This window comes from Stenella coeruleoalba (assembly GCF_951394435.1).
Source record: "Stenella coeruleoalba genome assembly, contig: scaffold_330, whole genome shotgun sequence".
In the NCBI taxonomy this organism is placed as follows: Eukaryota; Metazoa; Chordata; class Mammalia; order Artiodactyla; family Delphinidae; genus Stenella; species Stenella coeruleoalba.
In genome coordinates, this window is record NW_027646446.1 from 96,692 (window position 1) to 105,289 (window position 8,598).

Genomic DNA, 8,598 nt, shown 5'->3' on the forward strand with positions numbered 1-8,598 from the left:
AACATAATAAAGGCCATATATGACAAGCCCACAGCCAACATCATTCTCAATGGTGAAAAACTGAAAGCATTTCCACTAAGATCAGGAACAAGACAAGGTTGCCCACTCTCACCACTCTTATTCAACATAGTTTTGGAAGTTTTAGCCACAGCAATCAGAGAAGAAAAGGAAATAAAAGGAGTCCAAATCAGAAAAGAAGAAGTAAAGCTGTCACTCTTGGCAGATGACATGATACTATACATAGAGAATCCTAAAGATGCTACCAGAAAACTACTGGAGCTAATCAATGAATTTGGTAAAGTAGCAGGATACAAAATTAATGCACAGAAATCTCTGGCATTCCTATATACTAATGACAAAAAATCTGAAAGTGAAATCAAGAAAACACTCCCATTTACCATTGCAACAAAAAGAATAAAATATCTAGGAATAAACCTACCTAAGGAGACAAAAAACCTGTATGCAGAAAATTATAAGACACTGATGAAAGAAATTAAAGATGATACAAATAGATGGGGAGATATACCATGTTCTTGGATTGGAAGAATCAACATTGTGAAAGTGACTCTACTACCCAAAGCAATCTATAGATTCAATGCAATCTCTATCAAACTACCACTGGCATTTTTCACAGAACTAGAACAAAAAATTTTGCAATTTGTTTGGAAACACAAAAGACCCCAAATAGCCAAAGCAATCTTGAGAACGAAAAAAGGAGCTGGAGGAATCAGGCTTCCTGACTTCAGACTATACTACAAAGCTACAGTAATCAAGACAGTATGGTACTGGCACAAAAACAGAAAGATAGATTGATGGAACAGGATAGAAAGCCCAGAGATAAACCCACGCACATATGGACACCTTATCTTTGATAAAGATGGCAGGAATGTACAGTGGAGAAAGGACAGCCTCTTCAATAAGTGGTGCTGGGAAAACTGGACAGGTCCATGTAAACATATGAGATTAGATCACTCCCTAACACCATATACAAAAATAAGCTCAAAATGGATTAAAGACCTAAATGTAAGGCCAGAAACTATCAAACTCTTAGAGGAAAACATAGGCAGAACACTCTATGACATAAATCACAGCAAGATCCTTTCTGACCCAGCTCCTAGAGAAAGGGAAATAAAAACAAAAATAAACAAATGGGACCTAATGAAACTTCAAAGCTTTTGCACAGCAAAGGAAACCATAAACAAGACCAAAAGACAACCCTCTGAATGGGAGAAAATATTTGCAAATGAAGCAACTGACAAAAGATTAATCTCCAAAATTTACAAGCAGCTCATGCAGCTCAATAACAAAAAAACAAACAACCCAATCCAAAAATGGGCAGAAGACCTAAATAGACATTTCTCCAAAGAAGATATACAGACTGCCAACAAACACATGAAAGAATGCTCAACATCATTAATCACTAGAGAAATGCAAATCAAAACTACAATGAGATATCATCTCACACCAGTCAGAATGGCCATCATCAAAAAATCGAGAAACAATAAATGCTGGAGAGGGTGTGGAGAAAAGGGAACACTCTTGCACTGCTGGTGGGAATGTGAATTGGTTCAGCCACTATGGAGAACAGTATGGAGGTTCCTTAAAAAACTACAAATAGAACTACCAGATGACCCAGCAATCCCACTACTGGGCATATACCCTGAGAAAACCATAATTCAAAAAGAGTCATGTACCAAAATGTTCATTGCAGCTCTATTTACAATAGCCCGAAGATGGAAACAACCTAAGTGCCCATCATCGGATGAATGGATAAGGAAGATGTGGCACATATATACAATGGAATATTACTCAGCCATAAAAAGAAACGAAATTGAGCTATTTGTAATGAGGTGGATAGACCTAGAGTCTGTCATACAGAGTGAAGTAAGTCAGAAAGACAAAGACAAATACCGTATGCTAACACATATATATGGAATTTAAGAAAAAAAATGTCATGAAGAACCTAGGGGTAAGACAGGAATAAAGACGCAGACCTACTGGAGAACGGACTTGAGGATATGGGGAGGGGGAAGGGTGAGCTGTGACAGGGCGAGAGAGAGTCATGGACATATACACACTAACAAACGTAAGGTAGATAGCTAGTGGGAAGCAGCCGCATGGCACAGGGATATTGGCTCGGTGCTTTGTGACAGCCTGGAGGGGTGGGATAGGGAGGGTGGGAGGGAGGGAGACTCAAGAGAGAAGACATATGGGAACATATGTATATGTATAACTGATTCACTTTGTTATAAAGCAGAAACTAACACACCATTGTAAAGCAATTATACCCCAATAAAGATGTTAAAAAAAAAAAAAGAAGCAGAGTGACTCCCACTAATATTTGGGTAACTGAAGGAACAATTATATGTCTGCCCTTTGTATTGTCCTGTGGGAACTGCTGTGTCATAAAGTGAAACAAACAGCAAAGAAACAGCAGAACCTGGAGAGGTCTCAAGATAAGCACCAGTTCTGACATCCAATGTCTTCTGTGTCCAGTGCACTAAGGCTGGTCCTTAAAAATTAAATACTAGCAATACTAACAATGGGTCCCTAATTCATAACAGACCAACATACAAAGGAAGAGTCAACATTTCCCCCCAAGTATTGGAGGTAATAACAGAAAGAAATCATTTGCTAAGAAGGATAGGACAGACACACCACAAAAATTACCCCATCAGTGAATATTATACCCAACTAATGATTTTTCTTTGTGTTGAAAAATATCATTTTCTCAGTATTAGCACCAAGGAAAGCAGAAGCATCTGGATGAAACTGAATTAAAAGTTCTCCTCTACAATATTTAATTGGCATACATGAGTGCATATATATATGACAGTGAGTTGTGTGTGTGTGTGTGTATATAATGAAGGAAGAAAATATGAAAAGGTTTAACTATTGCCCATGATATTTGATTTGACTGATAATATTTTGTGATATATCTCAAAAAAATGGATGCCTTTTAAATATTAATTCTATAATAGAAATTTAAAGATGAATGATCCTACTCTATGGTTACTATAATCCACTTATAATATATGTAATTTAATTCTGTGGATGAAATTATGGAAATATAAATTTAACCCAAAACCTATTCTGTATTTCAGAAGGGGATAGGCAGAAGTCTATTTCCCCTTAGCACCAACCAAAAAGCACAAGATAAAATAGTTGCATAAGTAGTACCCATAATTCTCAATTATTTTTTGAGCAGTGTTTTTGCAAGTGACAATTTCCATAGAGTCAAGGTGAGAAAGGAAAAGAGGTAGAATTCAGGGCTGTAGCCTCTATTTTCCATTCAAGGACTAACCTGCAATGTTTCTTCTGTTCAGAGTCATTTGGAGTTGGCTGGACTATGGAAAACTCTGAAAGTTACAGCTGCTGACCCATCCAAGAGAGGATAGAACCCCTGACCTGATTGGATGGATTTTCCTACCAGCATTGATGAGACCCATTCTACAATCTTCTTGTGAGTAAAATTTTCTGAGTAAAGGAATTCATATTTCTTTCCCTTAAAAATAAATTTTTTTTTTAATTTAACAGCAGACTTAAGAATGTCTCAGGTGTATGAAATATTCCTAGTTAATAAAAACTATGTAATTACTTTCAGTTTACTCTGGAGCCATAGAATTATAATCCCTACAAATGTTTGAAATTTATAAAGGAATACAAATGTTTCTGCTAATTTATGATTTCTATGGTGTAAAAGTAAGATGTGGGTTTCTGGAGAGGAAATCCTAGACAGGTAGTTTTTCCATTTGGCATGATACCTAAAACTTGGTTGGGAACCTGCGTTGTAGAAGGTGAAGAGTAATGCTTCTTCAGGAAAGTTTGCAGCTTCGGTCTTTAAAGTGCCCCATGACAATCCAGCAACTGGTGATGGCTGTGAAAATGTAACACTGGTGACACACTGAATACCAGAAAGCAGAGGAACTTCTGCACTCGCTCTGATATAGAAGTGGGAATTTTGGTTAATTTCTGTCATTTATTTGAAAGCACGGTATATCAGATGGCACTGGTTTTTATTTTAACTTGGAATTTTCATATTTCCAAATGGGACAACACTTGTGATAGGATAGTCAATCTGATATGATTGGCAATATATTGATCTGCTAGTCTAAGAAATGGATTCCCTTTACATTAAGGTCACTTAAATTCACGGGTGTCAATGTCAACGAGAAGAGAAAATTCAATTGTTTGAATTCTCAAAACTGAAGGTTGTAGTTAAAAAGGGACTAATACACTGCTAATGAATTATTTTTATTAGTGATAGATAGGAATGAGTTTTTAATAGAATAGAATATTGAACAATAATTTTGTTTAGTGTAGGTATACTGTGTGTGTAATGTCATTTTTTTTCTCAAGTTGCTCTATCAATGGGTGGTAAGAAGACGATTTTTGTGTATCAGTGCAGGAGACAAAATGCAAAGAAGTGCTTCCGCTGCCAGCTCCTAAAGTACCTGCACATTTCTCCACAATGGCAGTTTTTATTGATATCTTATTTGTTCGTATCTGTGAGCTTCCGTTGAGAGATATGTTTTCGTCATCTTTATATCTCTACCGAAACAGAGAGTACCTGTCTTATTGTATATGATTGTATTTAATATACATTAATATAAACAATGTCTACTGATGTTACCAGAAATGAGATATCTAGGTCTTTAGCTCCTTGGCCCTTACCTACATCTTTACACTTCTCTTCCTTTCACCTCCCTATCATACTTCCACGATATGTTCGTTAGATTAATTATATCAGTTATTCTCTTTTGTTAAAAAAAGATGTAGCTCAGCCAAGAGCTGTACTGTGAGTACAATTCCTGTTTCTTATAACATCTTCATTCTGCAGTTTACAAGTTTATTTTCTGTGGCTTTCTCTAAACCTATCACACACTCAACCTGAAACTCTGAACTGAAACCTCTTCTCAAGATATACAAACATATTAGTAATCCCTGAATTTCATCTAGAAGCTGTCTGTCCCTTTCAGGTTCAGTTTCCCACTGTTACAAGCCTTTGGGAACCTCAACTCCTTGTAGGTTCCACTCACCAGGCTAATAATATTGTTAGTATCCCCTAACTAATGAACGATTTAATGAAATCGTTCATTAAACGATTGAGCTATCTGTGATAAATTGTTTCCCGCTTTTCTGATGAATGGAATCTATTTTTAAAACTGAAAAGCTCTTCTTAAAATCTTTACTTTTAGGAATTTTTTTACCTTTTTCATAATTTAGGTAAGTAAATAAACTCTCTTAATGTTTTTAGTTTCCTCATCTAAGTCCTGGGATAATAATAAATGTAAGCTATTTGGAAAAATGCCTGGCTCGTAAAAGTGCCACACATAAAAACTACAGCAGAACTGTATTTCAACCTTCATTGTTTTAAATACATTATCTTATCTTTTACAATAATTGGAAAGAAAACAATTTTTCCTCTCCAGATTCAAATTTCAAATATTCCACTTTTCATTTGTAAAGGTGATTTTATATAATTTTCCACCTTTTTTCTTAGTTACCATATATCTGAGAAGGCTTAGTTTTACACTAGAGGAATATCCTAAGAGATTGTTCAAGGTGTTTGGGGCAAGATCTTATTATGTACCACAGATATGAAGTTAGAAAAGATTGTCTTTTCTATCCAACTAATTGGATAAATGGATACGAGAAAATTGTGCGCTGTTACAGTTCTTCCACTTGTTTAAATTCTAGTAAGTACCAGGTATTTTGTGGGGAGTTTTCTGAAGGAGGTAACGCTTTCACTATGGCTTAAAGACTGATAAAGTTAAGAAAATAAATACTCTAAATATTACATAATTTTCACTAAATCCTTTCCATTTAAAGACAAAAATTATGGCTCAATAGAATGCATTTATTCTAATGGACAGAGTCCATTAGTCTATAAATCAGTCATTAACTTAAGGTTCAAGTGTTCATGACTGATCCATGAAGTGCTCAGAGCAGGATGCAAGTCTGGAGGGTCTCCTAGGCTTGTCTCATTTCTATTTCTAGCTCCTCAGTTGCACATTCAGTCCATGGCCATCAGGACCCTTCTTAGAAGGTAGCTATGCTCTGGAATCCTATGGAGTGTTACTGTTTTAGAGAAGATTAGATTCACAGTAAAATTGAGTAGAACGTACAGAGAGTTCCCATATACCTCCTGCCTCCTCCAAATAAACACACACACAGTATCGCCCATCACCATACACTGTACCAGAGTGGTGTATTTATTCCAATTGAAGAACCTACACCGGCACTTCGTTATCACCCAAAGTCCATGGTTTTACATTAGTGTTCACTCTTGGTGTTGTATATTCTGTAGGTTTTGACTGATGTATAGTGAACATGTGGAATCATGTGTCCACCTTTATAATATACAGAAGAGTTACACTGCCCTAAAAACCTTTTGTGATCACCTATTCATTAGTACCCCCAGCCTCAACCCTTTGCAACCACTGATTATTTTACTGTCATCATATTTTTACTTTTTCCAGAATGTCCTATAGTAGGGCTCATGAAGCATGTAGACTTTTCAGATTAGCTTCTTTCACTTAGGGATATGCATTCAAGTATATGTCATGTGTCTTGATGGCTTCATGGCTCATTTCTTTTTAGCACTGAATACTATTCCATTGTCTGGATGTACCAGAATTTCTTTATCCATTCACCTACCTAAGGACATCTTGGTTGCTTTCAAGTTTTGACAATAATGAGCAAAGCTGCTATAAACATCGCTGTGCAGGTTTTTCTTTTTAATGAATATGGGTTTTCAACTGATTAGGGCAAATACAAAGGAGCATGATTACCGAATTACATGGTAAGAGGATATTTAGTTTTGTAACAAACTGCCTTATTGTCTTTCAGAATGCCTGTACTAGTTTGCATTCCCATCAGCCATGAATCAAAGTTCCTGATTCTCCACATCCTCTCAGTATTCAGTGATGTCCTTGTTTTGGGAATTTGACCATTCTTATACATGTGTTGTGGTATCTCATTGCTATTTTAAAGCCCTTTCCTTTTCAAGCATTTTAATTTTTAAAGTTCCCTTCGTTTTCTCTTATCCTATGCCCCTTGAGTGAGTAGCCAGTCTTTAGTTTTGTTCATTTGTAGTTAAAACAAGCTGTGGTGAGGTTGATTGGAAGGCATGTTGGAACAGGGCCTGAGGATTTTTAATTGTATGAAAGGAGCTCTTAATGCTCAACATGAACCTCAACTCAGAATTTGGGCCTGTTTTCATTTACATTTTTAAAGGTAAATTAAATGATAGAAGGGACATATCCCAGGTAGGGTGTGCTTTTCTTGTGTATCACATAGGAGAGAACCTTTCTTTTTCTTTCTCTTCAGAAACATAGAAATCACACACACTGCAGGACTTACAGAAATAACTCACCAGCTGAATCTTGAGAGTGAAGAAGCTGGAGATTTGCTGAGGTGTTTGAACTGCTGGGATGATATAAGTATCCCAAAGAACAAGAAATGGTGTTGCCTAAAGGCCAGAATGACAGGTCCAAAGAAGATATTGTGAAGTTATTGGAATATATGGTGAATAACATTCCATCCAATGACAGGCACATGTTCAAAACAACCCAGTCACTGATGGACTGGGAAAAAGTAGCTTTTAAAGATTTTCCTGGGGAAATGTGCAAACTCAAATGGTTAGAAATTTCTTATAACTTGAGAAAGTTTTGCACTTTGAAAGAATTAGTCCTGGAAGCAAAGGAAAATGTTGACAATCCTTACAAATGCAGAAAACACAAGAAGCGTCCTGATTTACCCAAGAAGCCCTTGACAGCTTACCTCTGCTTTTTCAAAAAGATGCAACTCCAGTACACCAAAAACACCCTAAGCTGAGCAACCAGGAGCTGACCAAGGTTCTGTCTGAGGAATACAAGAAGCTTCCAGAGCAGCTGAAGCTGAAATATAGTCAAGATTTCTAGAAGGAGAAACAGAAGTTTAAGGAGAAAATGACTCTGTTCAGAGAACAGCACCCTGATCTGGTCCAGAGCTCCACGAAATCTGATGTCCCCAAAGGAAGCCAAATCAAAGTGCCAAAGAAGTTTCAGGGAAATGTGCAAAAAGTGGTCTCCCCCCAAAACAGTTTATTCATGAAGAGCCCAAGAAGCCACCTACGAATGGCTATCACAAGTTCCACCAGGATTTGTGGTTGAGTAGGGAGCTGAAAGGGTTGCCCTGAGGGAGCACGTGGTAGAGATTAGTAGATGCTGGCAGCGTGTCCCACAGAACCAGAAGGAGCATTATAAGAAGGAGGCTGAGGAACTGCAGAAACAGTACAAGGTGGACCTTGATCTCTGACTCAAGAGTCTGTCTCCTGAAGAACATGCTTATTACAGAGAGACAACCTATTTGAAGCGTAAGAACATGAACATGATGGGAGACCCTAATCCCAAGATTAGGAGGATGGATCTGCAGTCCCCATCATCAGGGAATCTGCAGGGAGGGCTTAGACTGGGCCAGGGGCTTCAGGCTCCAGAGACAGAATTATCAGATATGATTGGAGAATATTTTCCTGCCTCAGGAAGATCAGAGGAAAATAAGGAAGATGAACAAGAGGAGAAAGGCAGCAACTCCTCAGACCACAGCAGTAGGTGA

General features: G+C 37.3%; 1 pseudogene across 1 annotated transcript; it reads left to right on the forward strand.

The window, feature by feature from the left end:
- The first annotated feature begins 7,422 nt into the window (after nt 1-7,422).
- Nucleotides 7,423-8,598, forward strand: LOC307181111 (upstream-binding factor 1-like protein 1; annotated as a pseudogene). The gene has a single exon. The product of its transcript is annotated as an upstream-binding factor 1-like protein 1 (transcript).